General features: G+C 43.6%; 14 non-coding genes across 14 annotated transcripts; all 14 read right to left on the reverse strand.

Annotated features, from left to right (window-relative positions):
- Nucleotides 1-1,167: 1,167 nt before the first annotated feature.
- On the reverse strand, nt 1,168-1,287 carry LOC123492125. The gene has a single exon (XR_006661636.1). It is a non-coding gene; the product is annotated as a 5S ribosomal RNA (ribosomal RNA).
- Nucleotides 1,288-2,445: 1,158 nt separating this feature from the next.
- LOC123492128 lies at nt 2,446-2,564 on the reverse strand. Its single transcript, XR_006661639.1, has one exon. It is a non-coding gene; the product is annotated as a 5S ribosomal RNA (ribosomal RNA).
- A 1,162-nt stretch (nt 2,565-3,726) lies between these two features.
- LOC123492121 lies at nt 3,727-3,845 on the reverse strand. Its single transcript, XR_006661632.1, has one exon. It is a non-coding gene; the product is annotated as a 5S ribosomal RNA (ribosomal RNA).
- Nucleotides 3,846-5,006: 1,161 nt separating this feature from the next.
- On the reverse strand, nt 5,007-5,125 carry LOC123492117. The gene has a single exon (XR_006661628.1). It is a non-coding gene; the product is annotated as a 5S ribosomal RNA (ribosomal RNA).
- Nucleotides 5,126-6,281: 1,156 nt separating this feature from the next.
- On the reverse strand, nt 6,282-6,400 carry LOC123492127. The gene has a single exon (XR_006661638.1). It is a non-coding gene; the product is annotated as a 5S ribosomal RNA (ribosomal RNA).
- Nucleotides 6,401-7,558: 1,158 nt separating this feature from the next.
- LOC123492122 lies at nt 7,559-7,677 on the reverse strand. The gene has a single exon (XR_006661633.1). It is a non-coding gene; the product is annotated as a 5S ribosomal RNA (ribosomal RNA).
- Nucleotides 7,678-8,835: 1,158 nt separating this feature from the next.
- LOC123492118 lies at nt 8,836-8,954 on the reverse strand. Its single transcript, XR_006661629.1, has one exon. It is a non-coding gene; the product is annotated as a 5S ribosomal RNA (ribosomal RNA).
- Nucleotides 8,955-10,113: 1,159 nt separating this feature from the next.
- Nucleotides 10,114-10,232, reverse strand: LOC123492126. The gene has a single exon (XR_006661637.1). It is a non-coding gene; the product is annotated as a 5S ribosomal RNA (ribosomal RNA).
- Nucleotides 10,233-11,389: 1,157 nt separating this feature from the next.
- LOC123492119 lies at nt 11,390-11,508 on the reverse strand. The gene has a single exon (XR_006661630.1). It is a non-coding gene; the product is annotated as a 5S ribosomal RNA (ribosomal RNA).
- Nucleotides 11,509-12,664: 1,156 nt separating this feature from the next.
- LOC123492124 lies at nt 12,665-12,783 on the reverse strand. The gene has a single exon (XR_006661635.1). It is a non-coding gene; the product is annotated as a 5S ribosomal RNA (ribosomal RNA).
- Nucleotides 12,784-17,322: 4,539 nt separating this feature from the next.
- On the reverse strand, nt 17,323-17,441 carry LOC123492123. Its single transcript, XR_006661634.1, has one exon. It is a non-coding gene; the product is annotated as a 5S ribosomal RNA (ribosomal RNA).
- Nucleotides 17,442-18,598: 1,157 nt separating this feature from the next.
- On the reverse strand, nt 18,599-18,717 carry LOC123492120. The gene has a single exon (XR_006661631.1). It is a non-coding gene; the product is annotated as a 5S ribosomal RNA (ribosomal RNA).
- Nucleotides 18,718-19,879: 1,162 nt separating this feature from the next.
- Nucleotides 19,880-19,998, reverse strand: LOC123492129. Its single transcript, XR_006661640.1, has one exon. It is a non-coding gene; the product is annotated as a 5S ribosomal RNA (ribosomal RNA).
- A 1,157-nt stretch (nt 19,999-21,155) lies between these two features.
- LOC123492130 lies at nt 21,156-21,274 on the reverse strand. Its single transcript, XR_006661641.1, has one exon. It is a non-coding gene; the product is annotated as a 5S ribosomal RNA (ribosomal RNA).
- Nucleotides 21,275-24,334: the final 3,060 nt, after the last annotated feature.

Raw genomic sequence — 24,334 nt, forward strand, 5'->3', positions numbered from 1 at the left:
GGAACAACTCTTGGTAACTATATACAAAGTCAATGTGTCACTCACTCTGAAAGGACACAGAAAACGCTATCCACTTTGTGACACAAACTGAAGAAGCTTCAACCCCTGCTTCACATTTCCCAAATATATATATATATATTTGAGTCTTGTTGGGGGAAGAGGGCATATCCTATGTTGATTTATGACAAGTTCATTGACTAGGGCCCTATAAAAATAGGCGCTGTCATGGACCAATCACGGAATCCAGACATTAAACCGAAATTCAACAATATTCAAACATTTATTGAACTTAGTAAGAAATCAACTAAATCTATTCAACTTGTTAGAAAACGCATTCATTTGCCCAAGTCAATCATAAGACCCATGAACAAAATGCATCAGTGATTCGTATTTCCACGAACTTTCTGAAACGGCACAGGAATGCCCCTGTCTGTGTGCATGTGTAAGCGGTAAGCATCGTATGCTCTACACTTTGTGTAGCCGTGCTAGCGATGATGCTAATGATAACCTTCTTCTGGTAGGGAAGGAATGGCTTTCCCCAAAACCTTCGCAAGCAAATGTTAACTACAAAGTAGCCTATGCCGCATGGCAGAATTATACCGTGATCATTTGCATCACTCCAGTTGCCATTTGTTCTACAGCAACACCGCTTAACCAAACAAAGGTCTCTTCCTGGTGCATGCTTGCATTTAAGGGTAACTACACCCCAACATCTAAATGTCTTACATTTTTCCCAGACCTCACAAATGGTCACCTGATAGGGTTTAAACATTGTTGTGGACATAGAACATCCAATTGTGCTGTTTTGCTATTAAAAAGGTGTACTTTTGAGAGCGAAAACCTGCCAAAACAGGGACAAACGGTCAACGGGGAAATCTAAACGGAGAAAAGGGAACTTGGGAATTAACGGAATCAGGCAAAACATTGAAGGGATTGTATAGTGCCCTAATGGACTACAGACATTGACTGTCTCCTAGACTAAAAACAAAGGCTGCATGTACTGCCCATATTTTGAGGGAAACGCACTGTCCATTATTTGATTTTATTTGATCAGGGCAGGGCAGCACACAAACTGCATTTAGTCCAATAACAATCCATGATATTATTAGGGTGATAAATAAAAAAGCAGTTGCTCCATGACACAAGAGCACGCTCTACTGGGACAAAAGCTTACAGCACCTGGTATTCCCAGGCGGTCTCCCATCCAAGTACTAACCAGGCCCGACCCTGCTTAAGCTTCCGAGATCGGACGAGATCGGGCGTATTCAGGCTGGTATGGCCGTAAGCGAGGGAACAACTCTTGGTACACTATATAAAGTCAATGTGTCACTCACTCTGAAAGGGACACAGAAACGTATCCACTTTGTGACACAAGCTGAAGAAGCTTAACCCCTGCTTACATTTCCAATATATATATATATATATTTGAGTCTTGTTGGGGGGGAAGAGGGCATATCCTATGTTGATTTATGACAAGTTCATTGACTAGGGCCCTATAAAATAGGCGTTACGGACCGAATCACGGAATCCAGACATTAAACCGAAATTCAACAATATTCAAACATTTATTGAACTTAGTAAGAAATCAACTAAATCTATTCAACTTGTTAGAAAACGCATTCATTTGCCCAAGTCAATCATAAGACATGAACGAAATGCATCAGTGATTCGTATTTCCATGAACTTTCTGAAACGGCACAGGAATGCCCCTGTCTGTGTGCATGTGTGCGGTGGCGCGTATGTCTACACTTTGTGTAGCCGTTAGCGATGATGCTAATGATAACCTTCTTCTGGTAGGGAAGGAATGGCTTTCCCCAAAACCTTCGCAAGTAAATGTTAACTACAAAGTAGCCTATGCCTGCATGGCAGAATTATACCGTGATCATTTGCATCACTCCAGTTGCCATTTGTTCTACAGCAACACCGCTTAACCAAACAAAGGTCTCTTCCTGGTGCATGCTTGCATTTAAGGGTAACTACACCCCAACATCTAAATGTCTTACATTTTTCCCAGACCTCACAAATGGTCACCTGATAGGGTTTAAACATTGTTGTGGACATAGAACATCCAATTGTGCTGTTTTGCTATTAAAAAGGTGTACTTTTGAGAGCGAAAACCTGCCAAAACAGGGACAAACGGTCAACGGGGAAATCTAAACGGAGAAAAAGGGAACTTGGGAATTAACGGAATCAGGCAAAACATTGAAGGGATTGTATAGTGCCCTAATGGACTACAGACATTGACTGTCTCCTAGACTAAAAACAAAGGCTGCATGTACTGCCTATATTTTGAGGGAAACGCACTGTCCATTATTTGATTTGATTTGATCAGGGCAGGGCAGCACACAAACTGCATTTAGTCCAATAACAATCCATGATATTATTAGGGTGATAAATAAAAAGCAGTTGCTCCATGACACAAGAGCACGCTCTACTGGGACAAAAAGCTTACAGCACCTGGTATTCCCAGGCGGTCTCCCATCCAAGTACTAACCAGGCCCGACCCTGCTTAGCTTCCGAGATCGGACGAGATCGGGCGTATTCAGGCTGGTATGGCCGTAAGCGAGGGAACAACTCTTGGTACACTATATAAAGTCAATGTGTCACTCACTCTGAAAGGGACACAGAAACGTATCCACTTTGTGACACAAGCTGAAGAAGCTTAACCCCTGCTTACATTTCCAATATATATATATATATATTTGAGTCTTGTTGGGGGGAAGAGGGCATATCCTATGTTGATTTATGACAAGTTCATTGACTAGGGCCCTATAAAATAGGCGTTGCGGACCGAATCACGGAATCCAGACATTAAACCGAAATTCAACAATATTCAAACATTTATTGAACTTAGTAAGAAATCAACTAAATCTATTCAACTTGTTAGAAAACGCATTCATTTGCCCAAGTCAATCATAAGACATGAACAAAATGCATCAGTGATTCGTATTTCCATGAACTTTCTGAAACGGCACAGGAATGCCCCTGTCTGTGTGCATGTGTGCGGTGCGCGCGTATGTCTACACTTTGTGTAGCCGTTAGCGATGATGCTAATGATAACCTTCTTCTGGTAGGGAAGGAATGGCTTTTCCCAAAACCTTCGCAAGTAAATGTTAACTACAAAGTAGGCTATGCCTGCCTGGCAGAATTATACCGTGATCATTTGCATCACTCCAGTTGCCATTTGTTCTACAGCAACACCGCTTAACCAAACAAAGGTCTCTTCCTGGTGCATGCTTGCATTTAAGGGTAACTACACCCCAACATCTAAATGTCTTACATTTTTCCCAGACCTCACAAATGGTCACCTGATAGGGTTTAAACATTGTTGTGGACATAGAACATCCAATTGTGCTGTTTTGCTATTAAAAAGGTGTACTTTTGAGAGCGAAAACCTGCCAAAACAGGGACAAACGGTCAACGGGGAAATCTAAACGGAGAAAAGGGAACTTGGGAATTAACGGAATCAGGCAAAACATTGAAGGGATTGTATAGTGCCCTAATGGACTACAGACATTGACTGTCTCCTAGACTAAAAACAAAGGCTGCATGTACTGCCTATATTTTGAGGGAAACGCACTGTCCATTATTTGATTTGATTTGATCAGGGCAGGGCAGGGCAGCACACAAACTGCATTTAGTCCAATAACAATCAATGATATTATTAGGGTGATAAATAAAAAGCAGTTGCTCCATGACACAAGAGCAAGCTCTACTGGGACAAAAAGCTCACAGCACCTGGTATTCCCAGGAGGTCTCCCATCCAAGTACTAACCAGGCCCGACCCTGCTTAGCTTCCGAGATCGGACGAGATCGGGCGTATTCAGGCTGGTATTGCCGTAAGCGAGGGAACAACTCTTGGTACACTATATAAAGTCAATGTGTCACTCACTCTGAAAGGGACACAGAAACGTATCCACTTTGTGACACAAGCTGAAGAAGCTTAACCCCTGCTTACATTTCCAATATATATATATATATATTTGAGTCTTGTTGGGGGGGGGGAAGAGGGCATATCCTATGTTGATTTATGACAAGTTCATTGACTAGGGCCCTATAAAATAGGCGTTGCGGACCGAATCACGGAATCCAGACATTAAACCGAAATTCAACAATATTCAAACATTTATTGAACTTAGTAAGAAATCAACTAAATCTATTCAACTTGTTAGAAAACGCATTCATTTGCCCAAGTCAATCATAAGACATTAACAAAATGCATCAGTGATTCGTATTTCCATGAACTTTCTGAAACGGCACAGGAATGCCCCTGTCTGTGTGCATGTGTGCGGTGCGCGCGTATGTCTACACTTTGTGTAGCCGTTAGCGATGATGCTAATGATAACCTTCTTCTGGTAGGGAAGGAATGGCTTTCCCCAAAACCTTCGCAAGTAAATGTTAACTACAAAGTAGCCTATGCCTGCATGGCAGAATTATACCGTGATCATTTGCATCACTCCAGTTGCCATTTGTTCTACAGCAACACCGCTTAACCAAACAAAGGTCTCTTCCTGGTGCATGCTTGCATTTAAGGGTAACTACACCCCAACATCTAAATGTCTTACATTTTTCCCAGACCTCACAAATGGTCACCTGATAGGGTTTAAACATTGTTGTGGACATAGAACATCCAATTGTGCTGTTTTGCTATTAAAAAGGTGTACTTTTGAGAGCGAAAACCTGCCAAAACAGGGACAAACGGTCAACGGGGAAATCTAAACGGAGAAAAGGGAACTTGGGAATTAACGGAATCAGGCAAAACATTGAAGGGATTGTATAGTGCCCTAATGGACTACAGACATTGACTGTCTCCTAGACTAAAAACAAAGGCTGCATGTACTGCCTATATTTTGAGGGAAACGCACTGTCCATTATTTGATTTGATTTGATCAGGGCAGGGCAGCACACAAACTGCATTTAGTCCAATAACAATCCATGATATTATTAGGGTGATAAATAAAAAGCAGTTGCTCCATGACACAAGAGCACGCTCTACTGGGACAAAAAGCTTACAGCACCTGGTATTCCCAGGCGGTCTCCCATCCAAGTACTAACCAGGCCCGACCCTGCTTAGCTTCCGAGATCGGACGAGATCGGGCGTATTCAGGATGGTATGGCCGTAAGCGAGGAACAACTCTTGGTACACTATATAAAGTCAATGTGTCACTCACTCTGAAAGGGACACAGAAACGTATCCACTTTGTGACACAAGCTGAAGAAGCTTAACCCCTGCTTACATTTCCAATATATATATATATATATTTGAGTCTTGTTGGGGGGAAGAGGGCATATCCTATGTTGATTTATGACAAGTTCATTGACTAGGGCCCTATAAAATAGGCGTTGCGGACCGAATCACGGAATCCAGACATTAAACCGAAATTCAACAATATTCAAACATTTATTGAACTTAGTAAGAAATCAACTAAATCTATTCAACTTGTTAGAAAACGCATTCATTTGCCCAAGTCAATCATAAGACATGAACAAAATGCATCAGTGATTCGTATTTCCATGAACTTTCTGAAACGGCACAGGAATGCCCCTGTCTGTGTGCATGTGTGCGGTGCGCGCGTATGTCTACACTTTGTGTAGCCGTTAGCGATGATGCTAATGATAACCTTCTTCTGGTAGGGAAGGAATGGCTTTCCCCAAAACCTTCGCAAGTAAATGTTAACTACAAAGTAGCCTATGCCTGCCTGGCAGAATTATACCGTGATCATTTGCATCACTCCAGTTGCCATTTGTTCTACAGCAACACCGCTTAACCAAACAAAGGTCTCTTCCTGGTGCATGCTTGCATTTAAGGGTAACTACACCCCAACATCTAAATGTCTTACATTTTTCCCAGACCTCACAAATGGTCACCTGATAGGGTTTAAACATTGTTGTGGACATAGAACATCCAATTGTGCTGTTTTGCTATTAAAAAGGTGTACTTTTGAGAGCGAAAACCTGCCAAAACAGGGACAAACGGTCAACGGGGAAATCTAAACGGAGAAAAGGGAACTTGGGAATTAACGGAATCAGGCAAAACATTGAAGGGATTGTATAGTGCCCTAATGGACTACAGACATTGACTGTCTCCTAGACTAAAAACAAAGGCTGCATGTACTGCCTATATTTTGAGGGAAACGCACTGTCCATTATTTGATTTGATTTGATCAGGGCAGGGCAGCACACAAACTGCATTTAGTCCAATAACAATCAATGATATTATTAGGGTGATAAATAAAAAGCAGTTGCTCCATGACACAAGAGCAAGCTCTACTGGGACAAAAAACTTACAGCACCTGGTATTCCCAGGCGGTCTCCCATCCAAGTACTAACCAGGCCCGACCCTGCTTAGCTTCCGAGATCGGACGAGATCGGGCGTATTCAGGATGGTATGGCCGTAAGCGAGGGAACAACTCTTGGTACACTATATAAAGTCAATGTGTCACTCACTCTGAAAGGGACACAGAAACGTATCCACTTTGTGACACAAACTGAAGAAGCTCAACCCCTGCTTACATTTCCAATATATATATATATATTTGAGTCTTGTTGGGGGGGGGGAAGAGGGCATATCCTATGTTGATTTATGACAAGTTCATTGACTAGGGCCCTATAAAATAGGCGTTGCGGACCGAATCACGGAATCCAGACATTAAACCGAAATTCAACAATATTCAAACATTTATTGAACTTAGTAAGAAATCAACTAAATCTATTCAACTTGTTAGAAAACGCATTCATTTGCCCAAGTCAATCATAAGACATGAACAAAATGCATCAGTGATTCGTATTTCCATGAACTTTCTGAAACGGCACAGGAATGCCCCTGTCTGTGTGCATGTGTGCGGTGCGCGCGTATGTCTACACTTTGTGTAGCCGTTAGCGATGATGCTAATGATAACCTTCTTCTGGTAGGGAAGGAATGGCTTTCCCAAAACCTTCGCAAGTAAATGTTAACTACAAAGTAGGCTATGCCTGCCTGGCAGAATTATACCGTGATCATTTGCATCACTCCAGTTGCCATTTGTTCTACAGCAACACCGCTTAACCAAACAAAGGTCTCTTCCTGGTGCATGCTTGCATTTAAGGGTAACTACACCCCAACATCTAAATGTCTTACATTTTTCCCAGACCTCACAAATGGTCACCTGATAGGGTTTAAACATTGTTGTGGACATAGAACATCCAATTGTGCTGTTTTGCTATTAAAAAGGTGTACTTTTGAGAGCGAAAACCTGCCAAAACAGGGACAAACGGTCAACGGGGAAATCTAAACGGAGAAAAGGGAACTTGGGAATTAACGGAATCAGGCAAAACATTGAAGGGATTGTATAGTGCCCTAATGGACTACAGACATTGACTGTCTCCTAGACTAAAAACAAAGGCTGCATGTACTGCCTATATTTTGAGGGAAACGCACTGTCCATTATTTGATTTGATTTGATCAGGGCAGGGCAGCACACAAACTGCATTTAGTCCAATAACAATCAATGATATTATTAGGGTGATAAATAAAAAGCAGTTGCTCCATGACACAAGAGCAAGCTCTACTGGGACAAAAAACTTACAGCACCTGGTATTCCCAGGCGGTCTCCCATCCAAGGACTAACCAGGCCCGACCCTGCTTAGCTTCCGAGATCGGACGAGATCGGGCGTATTCAGGATGGTATGGCCGTAAGCGAGGGAACAACTCTTGGTACACTATATAAAGTCAATGTGTCACTCACTCTGAAAGGGACACAGAAACGTATCCACTTTGTGACACAAACTGAAGAAGCTCAACCCCTGCTTACATTTAATATATAGATATATATATTTGAGTCTTGTTGGGGGGGGGAAGAGGGCATATCCTATGTTGATTTATGACAAGTTCATTGACTAGGGCCCTATAAAATAGGCGTTGCGGACCGAATCACGGAATCCAGACATTAAACCGAAATTCAACAATATTCAAACATTTATTGAACTTAGTAAGAAATCAACTAAATCTATTCAACTTGTTAGAAAACGCATTCATTTGCCCAAGTCAATCATAAGACATGAACAAAAATGCATCAGTGATTCGTATTTCCATGAACTTTCTGAAACGGCACAGGAATGCCCCTGTCTGTGTGCATGTGTGCGGTGCGCGCGTATGTCTACACTTTGTGTAGCCGTTAGCGATGATGCTTATGATAACCTTCTTCTGGTAGGGAAGGAATGGCTTTCCCCAAAACCTTCGCAAGTAAATGTTAACTACAAAGTAGGCTATGCCTGCCTGGCAGAATTATACCGTGATCATTTGCATCACTCCAGTTGCCATTTGTTCTACAGCAACACCGCTTAACCAAACAAAGGTCTCTTCCTGGTGCATGCTTGCATTTAAGGGTAACTACACCCCAACATCTAAATGTCTTAAATTTTTCCCAGACCTCACAAATGGTCACCTGATAGGGTTTAAACATTGTTGTGGACATAGAACATCCAATTGTGCTGTTTTGCTATTAAAAAGGTGTACTTTTGAGAGCGAAAACCTGCCAAAACAGGGACAAACGGTCAACGGGGAAATCTAAACGGAGAAAAGGGAACTTGGGAATTAACGGAATCAGGCAAAACATTGAAGGGATTGTATAGTGCCCTAATGGACTACAGACATTGACTGTCTCCTAGACTAAAAACAAAGGCTGCATGTACTGCCTATATTTTGAGGGAAACGCACTGTCCATTATTTGATTTGATTTGATCAGGGCAGGGCAGCACACAAACTGCATTTAGTCCAATAACAATCAATGATATTATTAGGGTGATAAATAAAAAGCAGTTGCTCCATGACACAAGAGCAAGCTCTACTGGGACAAAAACTTACAGCACCTGGTATTCCCAGGCGGTCTCCCATCCAAGTACTAACCAGGCCCGACCCTGCTTAGCTTCCGAGATCGGACGAGATCGGGCGTATTCAGGCTGGTATGGCCGTAAGCGAGGGAACAACTCTTGGTACACTATATAAAGTCAATGTGTCACTCACTCTGAAAGGGACACAGAAACGTATCCACTTTGTGACACAAACTGAAGAAGCTCAACCCCTGCTTACATTTCCAATATATATATATATATTTGAGTCTTGTTGGGGGGGGGGAAGAGGGCATATCCTATGTTGATTTATGACAAGTTCATTGACTAGGGCCCTATAAAATAGGCGTTGCGGACCGAATCACGGAATCCAGACATTAAACCGAAATTCAACAATATTCAAACATTTATTGAACTTAGTAAGAAATCAACTAAATCTATTCAACTTGTTAGAAAACGCATTAATTTGCCCAAGTCAATCATAAGACATGAACAAAATGCATCAGTGATTCGTATTTCCATGAACTTTCTGAAACGGCACAGGAATGCCCCTGTCTGTGTGCATGTGTGCGGTGCGCGCGTATGTCTACACTTTGTGTAGCCGTTAGCGATGATGCTAATGATAACCTTCTTCTGGTAGGGAAGGAATGGCTTTCCCCAAAACCTTCACAAGTAAATGTTAACTACAAAGTAGCCTATGCCTGCATGGCAGAATTATACCGTGATCATTTGCATCACTCCAGTTGCCATTTGTTCTACAGCAACACCGCTTAACCAAACAAAGGTCTCTTCCTGGTGCATGCTTGCATTTAAGGGTAACTACACCCCAACATCTAAATGTCTTAAATTTTTCCCAGACCTCACAAATGGTCACCTGATAGGGTTTAAACATTGTTGTGGACATAGAACATCCAATTGTGCTGTTTTGCTATTAAAAAGGTGTACTTTTGAGAGCGAAAACCTGCCAAAACAGGGACAAACGGTCAACGGGGAAATCTAAACGGAGAAAAGGGAACTTGGGAATTAACGGAATCAGGCAAAACATTGAAGGGATTGTATAGTGCCCTAATGGACTACAGACATTGACTGTCTCCTAGACTAAAAACAAAGGCTGCATGTACTGCCTATATTTTGAGGGAAACGCACTGTCCATTATTTGATTTGATTTGATCAGGGCAGGGCAGCACACAAACTGCATTTAGTCCAATAACAATCCATGATATTATTAGGGTGATAAATAAAAAGCAGTTGCTCCATGACGCAAGAGCACGCTCTACTGGGACAAAAATCTTACAGCACCTGGTATTCCCAGGCGGTCTCCCATCCAAGTACTAACCAGGCCCGACCCTGCTTAGCTTCCGAGATTGGACGAGATCGAGCGTATTCAGGCTGGTATGGCCATAAGCAAGGGAACAACTCTTGGTACACTATATAAAGTCAATGTGTCACTCACTCTGAAAGGGACACAGAAACGTATCCACTTTGTGACACAAACTGAAGAAGCTCAACCCCTGCTTACATTTCCAATATATATATATATATTTGAGTCTTGTTGGGGGGGGGAAGAGGGCATATCCTATGTTGATTTATGACAAGTTCATTGACTAGGGCCCTATAAAATAGGCGTTGCGGACCGAATCACGGAATCCAGACATTAACCGAAATTCAACAATATTCAAACATTTATTGAACTTAGTAAGAAATCAACTAAATCTATTCAACTTGTTAGAAAACGCATTAATTTGCCCAAGTCAATCATAAGACATGAACAAAATGCATCAGTGATTCGTATTTCCATGAACTTTCTGAAACGGCACAGGAATGCCCCTGTCTGTGTGCATGTGTGCGGTGCGCGCGTATGTCTACACTTTGTGTAGCCGTTAGCGATGATGCTAATGATAACCTTCTTCTGGTAGGGAAGGAATGGCTTTCCCCAAAACCTTCGCAAGTAAATGTTAACTACAAAGTAGCCTATGCCTGCATGGCAGAATTATACCGTGATCATTTGCATCACTCCAGTTGCCATTTGTTCTACAGCAACACCGCTTAACCAAACAAAGGTCTCTTCCTGGTGCATGCTTGCATTTAAGGGTAACTACACCCCAACATCTAAATGTCTTACATTTTTCCCAGACCTCACAAATGGTCACCTGATAGGGTTTAAACATTGTTGTGGACATAGAACATCCAATTGTGCTGTTTTGCTATTAAAGAGGTGTACTTTTGAGAGCGAAAACCTGCCAAAACAGGGACAAACGGTCAACGGGGAAATCTAAACGGAGAAAAGGGAACTTGGGAATTAACGGAATCAGGCAAAACATTGAAGGGATTGTATAGTGCCCTAATGGACTACAGACATTGACTGTCTCCTAGACTAAAAACAAAGGCTGCATGTACTGCCTATATTTTGAGGGAAACGCACTGTCCATTATTTGATTTGATTTGATCAGGGCAGGGCAGCACACAAACTGCATTTAGTCCAATAACAATCCATGATATTATTAGGGTGATAAATAAAAAGCAGTTGCTCCATGACACAAGAGCAAGCTCTACTGGGACAAAAAACTTACAGCACCTGGTATTCCCAGGCGGTCTCCCATCCAAGTACTAACCAGGCCCGACCCTGCTTAGCTTCCGAGATCGGACGAGATCGGGCGTATTCAGGCTGGTATGGCCGTAAGCGAGGGAACAACTCTTGGTACACTATATAAAGTCAATGTGTCACTCACTCTGAAAGGGACACAGAAACGTATCCACTTTGTGACACAAACTGAAGAAGCTCAACCCCTGCTTACATTTCCAATATATATATATATATTTGAGTCTTGTTGGGGGGAAGAGGGCATATCCTATGTTGATTTATGACAAGTTCATTGACTAGGGCCCTATAAAATAGGCGTTGCGGACCGAATCACGGAATCCAGACATTAAACCGAAATTCAACAATATTCAAACATTTATTGAACTTAGTAAGAAATCAACTAAATCTATTCAACTTGTTAGAAAACGCATTCATTTGCCCAAGTCAATCATAAGACATGAACAAAATGCATCAGTGATTCGTATTTCCATGAACTTTCTGAAACGGCACAGGAATGCCCCTGTCTGTGTGCATGTGTGCGGTGCGCGCGTATGTCTACACTTTGTGTAGCCGTTAGCGATGATGCTAATGATAACCTTCTTCTGGTAGGGAAGGAATGGCTTTCCCCAAAACCTTCGCAAGTAAATGTTAACTACAAAGTAGCCTATGCCTGCCTGGCAGAATTATACCGTGATCATTTGCATCACTCCAGTTGCCATTTGTTCTACAGCAACACCGCTTAACCAAACAAAGGTCTCTTCCTGGTGCATGCTTGCATTTAAGGGTAACTACACCCCAACATCTAAATGTCTTACATTTTTCCCAGACCTCACAAATGGTCACCTGATAGGGTTTAAACATTGTTGTGGACATAGAACATCCAATTGTGCTGTTTTGCTATTAAAAAAGGTGTACTTTTGAGAGCGAAAACCTGCCAAAACAGGGACAAACGGTCAACGGGGAAATCTAAACGGAGAAAAGGGAACTTGGGAATTAACGGAATCAGGCAAAACATTGAAGGGATTGTATAGTGCCCTAATGGACTACAGACATTGACTGTCTCCTAGACTAAAAACAAAGGCTGCATGTACTGCCTATATTTTGAGGGAAACGCACTGTCCATTATTTGATTTGATTTGATCAGGGCAGGGCAGCACACAAACTGCATTTAGTCCAATAACAATCCATGATATTATTAGGGTGATAAATAAAAAGCAGTTGCTCCATGACACAAGAGCACGCTCTACTGGGACAAAAAGCTTACAGCACCTGGTATTCCCAGGCGGTCTCCCATTCAAGTACTAACCAGGCCCGACCCTGCTTAGCTTCCGAGATCGGACGAGATCGGACGTATTCAGGCTGGTATGGCCGTAAGCGAGGGAACAACTCTTGGTACACTATATAAAGTCAATGTGTCACTCACTCTGAAAGGGACACAGAAACGTATCCACTTTGTGACACAAACTGAAGAAGCTCAACCCCTGCTTACATTTCCAATATATATATATATATATTTGAGTCTTGTTGGGGGGGGGAAGAGGGCATATCCTATGTTGATTTATGACAAGTTCATTGACTAGGGCCCTATAAAATAGGCGTTGCGGACCGAATCACGGAATCCAGACATTAAACCGAAATTCAACAATATTCAAACATTTATTGAACTTAGTAAGAAATCAACTAAATCTATTCAAATCAAATCAAATCAAATCAAATTTTATTGGTCACATGCGCCGAATACAACAGGTGCAGACATTACAGTGAAATGCTTACTTACAGCCCTTAACCAACAGTGCATTTATTTTAAACAAAAAAGTAAGAATAAAACAACAACAAAAAAGTGTTGAGAAAAAAAGAGCAGAAGTAAAAATAAAGTGACAGTAGGGAGGCTATATATACAATAGAATAAAGTGACAGTAGGGAGGCTATATATACAGGGGGGTACCGTTGCATAGTCAATGTGCGGGGGCACCGGCTAGTTGAGGTAGTTGAGGTAATATGTACATGTGGGTAGAGTTAAAGTGACTATGCATAAATACTTAACAGAGTAGCAGCAGCGTAAAAAGTATGGGGTGGGGGGCAGTGCAAATAGTCCGGGTAGCCATGATTAGCTGTTCAGGAGTCTTATGGCTTGGGGGTAGAAGCTGTTGAGAAGTCTTTTGGACCTAGACTTGGCACTCCGGTACCGCTTGCCGTGCGGTAGCAGAGAGAACAGTCTATGACTAGGGTGACTGGAGTCTTTGACAATTTTGAGGGCCTTCCTCTGACACCGCCTGGTATAGAGGTCCTGGATGGCAGGGAGCTTTGCCCCTGTGATGTACTGGGCCGTACGCACTACCCTCTGTAGTGCCTTGCGGTCAGAGGCCAAGCAGTTGCCATACCAGGCGGTGATGCAACCAGTCAGGATGCTCTCGATGGTGCAGCTGTAGAATTTTTTGAGGATCTGAGGACCCATGCCAAATCTTTTAGTCTCCTGAGGGGGAATAGGCTTTGTCGTGCCCTCTTCACGACTGTCTTGGTGTGTTTGGACCATGATAGTTCGTTGGTGATGTGGACACCAAGGAACTTGAAGCTCTCAACCTGTTCCACTACAGCCCCGTCGATGAGAATGGGGGGCGTGCTCAGTCCTCTTTTTTTTCCTGTAGTCCACAATCATCTCCTTTGTCTTGGTCACGTTGAGGGAGAGGTTGTTGTCCTGGCACCACACGGCCAGATCTCTGACCTCCTCCCTATAGGCTGTCTCATCGTTGTCGGTGATCAGGCCTACCACTGTTGTGTCGTCGGCAAACTTAATGATGGTGTTGGAGTCGTGCCTGGCCATGCAGTCATGGGTGAACAGAGAGTACAGGAGGGGACTGAGCACGCACCCCTGAGGGGCCCCCGTGTTGAGGATCAGTGTGGCAGATGTGTTGTTACCTACCCTTACCAGCTGGGGGCGGCCCGTCAGGAAGTCCAGGATCCAGTTGCAGAGGGAGGTGTTTAGTCCCAGGATCCTTAGCTTAGTGATGAGCTTTGAGGGCACTATGGTGTTGAATGCTGAGCTGTAGTCAATGAATAGCATTCTCACGTAGGTGTTCCTCTTGTCCAGGTGGGAAAGGGCAGTGTGGAGTGCGATAGAGATTGCATCATCTGTGGATCTGTTGGGGCGGTATGCAAATTGGAGTGGGTCTAGGGTTTCTGGGATTATGCTGTTGATGTGAGCCATGACCAGTCTTTCAAAGCACTTCATGGCTACAGACGTCAGTGCCACGGGTCGGTAGTCATTTAGGCAGGTTATCTTAGAGTTCTTGGGCACGGGGACTATGGTGGTCTGCTTGAAACATGTTGGTATTACAGACTCAGTCAGGGACATGTTGAAAATGTCAGTGAAGACACTTGCCAGTTGGTCAGCACATGCTCGGAGTACACGTCCTGGTAATCCGTCTGGCCCTGCGGCCTTGTGAATGTTGACCTGCTTAAAAGTCTTACTCACATCGGCTACGGAGAGCGTGATCACATAGTCGTCCGGAACAGCTGGTGCTCTCATGCATGCTTCAGTGTTGCTTGCCTCGAAGCGAGCATAGAAGTGGTTTAGCTCGTCTGGTAGGCTTGTGTCACTGGGCAGCTCGCGGCTGTGCTTCCCTTTGTAGTCTGTAATAGTTTTCAAGCCCTGCCACATCCGACGAGCGTCAGAGCCAGTGTAGTATGATTCAATCTTAGACCTGTATTGACTCTTTGCCTGTTTGATGGTTCGTCGGAGGTCATAGCGGGATTTCTTATAAGCGTCCGGGTTAGAGTCCCGTTCCTTGAAAGCGGCAGCTCTACCCTTTAGCTCAGTGCGGATGTTTCCTGTAATCCATGGCTTCTGGTTGGGGTATGTACGTACGGTCACTGTGGGGACGACATCATCGATGCACTTATTGATGAAGCCAGTGACTGATGTGGTGTACTCCTCAATGCTGTCTGAAGAATCCCGGAACATGTTCCAGTCTGTGCTAGCAAAACAGTCCTGTAGCTTAGCATCTGCGTCATCTGACCACTTTTTTATTAGCCGAATCACTGGTGCTTCCTGCTTCAGTTTTTGCTTATAAGCAGGAATCAGGAGGATAGAGTTATGGTCAGATTTGCCAAATGGAGGGCGAGGGAGAGCTTTGTATGCGTCTCTGTGTGTGGAGTAAAGGTGGTCTAGAGTTTTTTCCCCTCTGGTTGCACATTTAACATGCTGGTAGAAATTAGGTAGAACGGATTTAAGTTTCCCTGCATTAAAGTCCCCTGCTACTAGGAGCGCTGCATCTGGATGAGCGTTTTCCTGTTGATTAATGGCCTTGTACAACTCATTCAGTGCAATCTTAATGCCAGCATTGGTTTGTGGTGGTAAATAGACAGCTATGAAAAATATAGATGAAAACTCTCTTGGTAAATAGTGTGGTCTGCAGCTTATCATAAGATACTCTACCTCAGGCGAGCAAAACCTTGAGACTTCCTTAGTATTTGATTTGGTGCACCAGCTGTTGTTTACAAATATACAGAGACCGCCACCCCTCGTCTTACCCGAGTCTGCCGTTCTGTCCTGCCGATGTAGCGTATAGCCTGCTAGCTGAATGTTATCATTGTCGTCGTTCAGCCACGACTCCGTGAAACATAAGATATTACAGTTTTTAATGTCCCGTTGGTAGGATAACCGTAATCTTAAATCGTCCATTTTATTCTCCAAAGCTTGAACGTTGGCTAATAGGATTGATGGGAGAGGCAGTTTACTCGTTCGCCGTCGGATCCTTACAAGGCACCCCGACCTACGTCCACGATATCTCCGTCTCTTCCTCACGCGAATGACGGGGATCTGGGCCTTGTCGGGAGTCTGTAGAATATCCTTCGCGAACGCCTCGTTGAAGAAAAAGTGTTCGTCCAACGCGAGGTGAGTAATCGCTGTCCTGATATCCAGAAGCTCTCTTTGGTTATAAGAGACGATGGCAGAAACATTATGTACAAAATAAATTACAAATAACGCGGAAAAACACACATAATAGTACAATTGGTTAGAGGGCTGTAAAACGGCAGCCATCTTCTTCCGGCGCTGTTCAGATTCGGGCACTATACAACTTGTTAGAAAACGCATTCATTTGCCCAAGTCAATCATAAGACATGAACAAAATGCATCAGTGATTCGTATTTCCATGAACTTTCTGAAACGGCACAGGAATGCCCCTGTCTGTGTGCATGTGTGCGGTGCGCGCGTATGTCTACACTTTGTGTAGCCGTTAGCGATGATGCTAATGATAACCTTCTTCTGGTAGGGAAGGAATGGCTTTCCCCAAAACCTTCGCAAGTAAATGTTAACTACAAAGTAGCCTATGCCTGCATGGCAGAATTATACCGTGATCATTTGCATCACTCCAGTTGCCATTTGTTCTACAGCAACACCGCTTAACCAAACAAAGGTCTCTTCCTGGTGCATGCTTGCATTTAAGGGTAACTACACCCCAACATCTAAATGTCTTACATTTTTCCCAGACCTCACAAATGGTCACCTGATAGGGTTTAAACATTGTTGTGGACATAGAACATCCAATTGTGCTGTTTTGCTATTAAAAAGGTGTACTTTTGAGAGCGAAAACCTGCCAAAACAGGGACAAACGGTCAACGGGGAAATCTAAACGGAGAAAAGGGAACTTGGGAATTAACGGAATCAGGCAAAACATTGAAGGGATTGTATAGTGCCCTAATGGACTACAGACATTGATTGTCTCCTAGACTAAAAACAAAGGCTGCATGTACTGCCTATATTTTGAGGGAAACGCACTGTCCATTATTTGATTTGATCAGGGCAGGGCAGCACACAAACTGCATTTAGTCCAATAACAATCCATGATATTATTAGGGTGATAAATAAAAAGCAGTTGCTCCATGACACAAGAGCACGCTCTACTGGGACAAAAAGCTTACAGCACCTGGTATTCCCAGGCGGTCTCCCATCCAAGTACTAACCAGGCCCGACCCTGCTTAGCTTCCGAGATCGGACGAGATCGGTCGTATTCAGGCTGGTATGGCCGTAAGCAAGGGAACAACTCTTGGTACACTATATAAAGTCAATGTGTCACTCACTCTGAAAGGGACACAGAAATGTATCCACTTTGTGACACAAACTGAAGAAGCTCAACCCTTGCTTACATTTCCAATATATATATATATATATTTGAGTCTTGTTGGGGGGGAAGAGGGCATATCCTATGTTGATTTATGACAAGTTCATTGACTAGGGCCCTATAAAATAGGCGTTGCGGACCGAATCACGGAATCCAGACATTAAACCGAAATTCAACAATATTCAAACATTTATTGAACTTAGTAAGAAATCAACTAAATCTATTCAACTTGTTAGAAAACGCATTCATTTGCCCAAGTCAATCATAAGACATGAACAAAATGCATCAGTGATTCGTATTTCCATGAACTTTCTGAAACGGCACAGGAATGCCCCTGTCTGTGTGCATGTGTGCGGTGCGCGCGTATGTCTACACTTTGTGTAGCCGTTAGCGATGATGCTAATGATAACCTTCTTCTGGTAGGGAAGGAATGGCTTTCCCCAAAACCTTCGCAAGTAAATGTTAACTACAAAGTAGCCTATGCCTGCATGGCAGAATTATACCGTGATCATTTGCATCACTCCAGTTGCCATTTGTTCTACAGCAACACCGCTTAACCAAACAAAGGTCTCTTCCTGGTGCATGCTTGCATTTAAGGGTAACTACACCCCAACATCTAAATGTCTTAAATTTTTTCCAGACCTCACAAATGGTCACCTGATAGGGTTTAAACATTGTTGTGGACATAGAACATCCAATTGTGCTGTTTTGCTATTAAAAAGGTGTACTTTTGAGAGCGAAAACCTGCCAAAACAGGGACAAACAGTCAACGGGGAAATCTAAACGGAGAAAAGGGAACTTGGGAGTTAACGGAATCAGGCAAAACATTGAAGGGATTGTATAGTGCCCTAATGGATTACAGACATTGACTGTCTCCTAGACTAAAAACAAAGGCTGCATGTACTGCCTATATTTTGAGGGAAACGCACTGTCCATTATTTGATTTGATTTGATCAGGGCAGGGCAGCACACAAACTGCATTTAGTCCAATAACAATCCATGATATTATTAGGGTGATAAATAAAAAGCAGTTGCTCCATGACACAAGAGCACGCTCTACTGGGACAAAAGCTTACAGCACCTGGTATTCCCAGGCGGTCTCCCATCCAAGTACTAACCAGGCCCGACCCTGCTTAGCTTCCGAGATCGGACGAGATCGGGCATATTCAGGCTGGTATGGCCGTAAGCGAGGGAACAACTCTTGGTACACTATATAAAGTCAATGTGTCACTCACTCTGAAAGGGACACAGAAACGTATCCACTTTGTGACACAAACTGAAGAAGCTCAACCCCTGCTTACATTTCCAATATATATATATATATATTTGAGTCTTGTTGGGGGGGGGGGAAGAGGGCATATCCTATGTTGATTTATGACAAGTTCATTGACTAGGGCCCTATAAAATAGGCGTTGCGGACCGAATCACGGAATCCAGACATTAAACCGAAATTCAACAATATTCAAACATTTATTGAACTTAGTAAGAAATCAACTAAATCTATTCAACTTGTTAGAAAACGCATTAATTTGCCCAAGTCAATCATAAGACATGAACAAAATGCATCAGTGATTCGTATTTCCATGAACTTTCTGAAACGGCACAGGAATGCCCCTGTCTGTGTGCATGTGTGCGGTGCGCGCGTATGTCTACACTTTGTGTAGCCGTTAGCGATGATGCTAATGATAACCTTCTTCTGGTAGGGAAGGAATGGCTTTCCCCAAAACCTTCGCAAGTAAATGTTAACTACAAAGTAGCCTATGCCTGCCTGGCAGAATTATACCGTGATCATTTGCATCACTCCAGTTGCCATTTGTTCTACAGCAACACCGCTTAACCAAACAAAGGTCTCTTCCTGGTGCATGCTTGCATTTAAGGGTAACTACACCCCAACATCTAAATGTCTTACATTTTTCCCAGACCTCACAAATGGTCACCTGATAGGGTTTAAACATTGTTGTGGACATAGAACATCCAATTGTGCTGTTTTGCTATTAAAAAGGTGTACTTTTGAGAGCGAAAACCTGCCAAAACAGGGACAAACGGTCAACGGGGAAATCTAAACGGAGAAAAGGGAACTTGGGAATTAACGGAATCAGGCAAAACATTGAAGGGATTGTATAGTGCCCTAATGGACTACAGACATTGACTGTCTCCTAGACTAAAAACAAAGGCTGCATGTACTGCCTATATTTTGAGGGAAACGCACTGTCCATTATATGATTTGATTTGATCAGGGCAGGGCAGCACACAAACTGCATTTAGTCCAATAACAATCCATGATATTATTAGGGTGATAAATAAAAAGCAGTTGCTCCATGACACAAGAGCAAGCTCTACTGGGACAAAAAGCTTACAGCACCTGGTATTCCCAGGCGGTCTCCCATCCAAGTACTAACCAGGCCCGACCCTGCTTAGCTTCCGAGATCGGACGAGATCGGGCGTATTCAGGCTGGTATGGCCGTAAGCGAGGGAACAACTCTTGGTACACTATATAAAGTCAATGTGTCACTCACTCTGAAAGGGACACAGAAATGTATCCACTTTGTGACACAAACTGAAGAAGCTCAACCCCTGCTTACATTTCCAATATATATATATATATATTTGAGTCTTGTTGGGGGGAAGAGGGCATATCCTATGTTGATTTATGACAAGTTCATTGAATAGGGCCCTATAAAATAGGCGTTGCGGACCGAATCACGGAATCCAGACATTAAACCGAAATTCAACAATATTCAAACATTTATTGAACTTAGTAAGAAATCAACTAAATCTATTCAACTTGTTAGAAAACGCATTCATTTGCCCAAGTCAATCATAAGACATGAACAAAATGCATCAGTGATTCGTATTTCCATGAACTTTCTGAAACGGCACAGGAATGCCCCTGTCTGTGTGCATGTGTGCGGTGCGCGCGTATGTCTACACTTTGTGTAGCCGTTAGCGATGATGCTAATGATAACCTTCTTCTGGTAGGGAAGGAATGGCTTTCCCCAAAACCTTCGCAAGTAAATGTTAACTACAAAGTAGCCTATGCCTGCATGGCAGAATTATACCGTGATCATTTGCATCACTCCAGTTGCCATTTGTTCTACAGCAACACCGCTTAACCAAACAAAGGTCTCTTCCTGGTGCATGCTTGCATTTAAGGGTAACTACACCCCAACATCTAAATGTCTTACATTTTTCCCAGACCTCACAAATGGTCACCTGATAGGGTTTAAACATTGTTGTGGACATAGAACATCCAATTGTGCTGTTTTGCTATTAAAAAAGGTGTACTTTTGAGAGCGAAAACCTGCCAAAACAGGGACAAACGGTCAACGGGGAAATCTAAACGGAGAAAAGGGAACTTGGGAATTAACGGAATCAGGCAAAACATTGAAGGGATTGTATAGTGCCCTAATGGACTACAGACATTGACTGTCTCCTAGACTAAAAACAAAGGCTGCATGTACTGCCTATATTTTGAGGGAAACGCACTGTCCATTATTTGATTTGATTTGATCAGGGCAGGGCAGCACACAAACTGCATTTAGTCCAATAACAATCCATGATATTATTAGGGTGATAAATAAAAAGCAGTTGCTCCATGACACAAGAGCACGCTCTACTGGGACAAAAGCTTACAGCACCTGGTATTCCCAGGCGGTCTCCCATCCAAGTACTAACCAGGCCCGACCCTGCTTAGCTTCCGAGATCGGACGAGATCGGGCGTATTCAGGCTGGTATGGCCGTAAGCAAGGGAACAACTCTTGGTACACTATATAAAGTCAATGTGTCACTCACTCTGAAAGGGACACAGAAACGTATCCACTTTGTGACACAAACTGAAGAAGCTCAACCCCTGCTTACATTTCCAATATATATATATATATATTTGAGTCTTGTTGGGGGGAAGAGGGCATATCCTATGTTGATTTATGACAAGTTCATTGACTAGGGCCCTATAAAATAGGCGTTACGGACCGAATCACGGAATCCAGACATTAAACCGAAATACAACAATATTCAAACATTTATTGAACTTAGTAAGAAATCAACTAAATCTATTCAAATCAAATCAAATCAAATCAAATTTTATTGGTCACATGCGCCGAATACAACAGGTGCAGACATTACAGTGAAATGCTTACTTACAGCCCTTAACCAACAGTGCATTTATTTTAAACAAAAAGTAAGAATAAAACAACAACAAAAAAGTGTTGAGAAAAAAGAGCAGAAGTAAAAATAAAGTGACAGTAGGGAGGCTATATATACAATAGAATAAAGTGACAGTAGGGGAGGCTATATATACAGGGGGTACCGTTGCATAGTCAATGTGCGGGGGCACCGGCTAGTTGAGGTAGTTGAGGTAATATGTACATGTGGGTAGAGTTAAAGTGACTATGCATAAATACTTAACAGAGTAGCAGCAGCGTAAAAGTATGGGGTGGGGGGGGCAGTGCAAATAGTCCGGGTAGCCATGATTAGCTGTTCAGGAGTCTTATGGCTTGGGGGTAGAAGCTGTTGAGAAGTCTTTTGGACCTAGACTTGGCACTCCGGTACCGCTTGCCGTGCGGTAGCAGAGAGAACAGTCTATGACTAGGGTGACTGGAGTCTTTGACAATTTTGAGGGCCTTCCTCTGACACCGCCTGGTATAGAGGTCCTGGATGGCAGGGAGCTTTGCCCCTGTGATGTACTGGGCCGTACGCACTACCCTCTGTAGTGCCTTGCGGTCAGAGGCCAAGCAGTTGCCATACCAGGCGGTGATGCAACCAGTCAGGATGCTCTCGATGGTGCAGCTGTAGAATTTTTGAGGATCTGAGGACCCATGCCAAATCTTTTTAGTCTCCTGAGGGGGAATAGGCTTTGTCGTGCCCTCTTCACGACTGTCTTGGTGTGTTTGGACCATGATAGTTCGTTGGTGATGTGGACACCAAGGAACTTGAAGCTCTCAACCTGTTCCACTACAGCCCCGTCGATGAGAATGGGGCGTGCTCAGTCCTCTTTTTTTTCCTGTAGTCCACAATCATCTCCTTTGTCTTGGTCACGTTGAGGGAGAGGTTGTTGTCCTGGCACCACACGGCCAGATCTCTGACCTCCTCCCTATAGGCTGTCTCATCGTTGTCGGTGATCAGGCCTACCACTGTTGTGTCGTCGGCAAACTTAATGATGGTGTTGGAGTCGTGCCTGGCCATGCAGTCATGGGTGAACAGAGAGTACAGGAGGGGGGACTGAGCACGCACCCCTGAGGGGTCCCCGTGTTGAGGATCAGTGTGGCAGATGTGTTGTTACCTACCCTTACCAGCTGGGGGCGGCCCGTCAGGAAGTCCAGGATCCAGTTGCAGAGGGAGGTGTTTAGTCCCAGGATCCTTAGCTTAGTGATGAGCTTTGAGGGCACTATGGTGTTGAATGCTGAGCTGTAGTCAATGAATAGCATTCTCACGTAGGTGTTCCTCTTGTCCAGGTGGGAAAGGGCAGTGTGGAGTGCGATAGAGATTGCATCATCTGTGGATCTGTTGGGGCGGTATGCAAATTGGAGTGGGTCTAGGGTTTCTGGGATTATGCTGTTGATGTGAGCCATGACCAGTCTTTCAAAGCACTTCATGGCTACAGACGTCAGTGCCACGGGTCGGTAGTCATTTAGGCAGGTTATCTTAGAGTTCTTGGGCACGGGACTATGGTGGTCTGCTTGAAACATGTTGGTATTACAGACTCAGTCAGGGACATGTTGAAAATGTCAGTGAAGACACTTGCCAGTTGGTCAGCACATGCTCGGAAGTACACGTCCTGGTAATCCGTCTGGCCCTGCGGCCTTGTGAATGTTGACCTGCTTAAAAGTCTTACTCACATCGGCTACGGAGAGCGTGATCACATAGTCGTCCGGAACAGCTGGTGCTCTCATGCATGCTTCAGTGTTGCTTGCCTCGAAGCGAGCATAGAAGTGGTTTAGCTCGTCTGGTAGGCTTGTGTCACTGGGCAGCTCGCGGCTGTGCTTCCCTTTGTAGTCTGTAATAGTTTTCAAGCCCTGCCACATCCGACGAGCGTCAGAGCCAGTGTAGTATGATTCAATCTTAGACCTGTATTGACTCTTTGCCTGTTTGATGGTTCGTCGGAGGTCATAGCGGGATTTCTTATAAGCGTCCGGGTTAGAGTCCCGTTCGCTTGAAAGCGGCAGCTCTACCCTTTAGCTCAGTGCGGATGTTTCCTGTAATCCATGGCTTCTGGTTGGGGTATGTACGTACGGTCACTATGGGGGACGACATCATCGATGCACTTATTGATGAAGCCAGTGACTGATGTGGTGTACTCCCCTCAATGCTGTCTGAAGAATCCCGAACATGTTCCAGTCTGTGCTAGCAAAACAGTCCTGTAGCTTAGCATCTCGCGTCATCTGACCACTTTTTATTAGCCGAATCACTGGTGCTTCCTGCTTCAGTTTTTGCTTATAAGCAGGAATCAGGAGGATAGAGTTATGGTCAGATTTGCCAAATGGAGGGCGAGGGAGAGCTTTGTATGCGTCTCTGTGTGTGGAGTAAAGGTGGTCTAGAGTTTTTTCCCCTCTGGTTGCACATTTAACATGCTGGTAGAAATTAGGTAGAACGGATTTAAGTTTCCCTGCATTAAAGTCCCCTGTGTGGACAACTACAAATATCTAGGTGTCTGGTTAGACTGTAAACTCTCCTTCCAGACTCACATTAAGAATCTCCAATCCAAAGTTAAATCTAGAATCGGTTTCCTATTTCGCAACAAAGCCTCCTTCACTCATGCTGCCAAACATGCCCTTGTAAAACTGACTATCCTACCGATCCTTGACTT

Source organism: Coregonus clupeaformis, chromosome 12 (genome assembly GCF_020615455.1).
Source record: "Coregonus clupeaformis isolate EN_2021a chromosome 12, ASM2061545v1, whole genome shotgun sequence".
Taxonomy (NCBI): domain Eukaryota; kingdom Metazoa; phylum Chordata; class Actinopteri; order Salmoniformes; family Salmonidae; genus Coregonus; species Coregonus clupeaformis.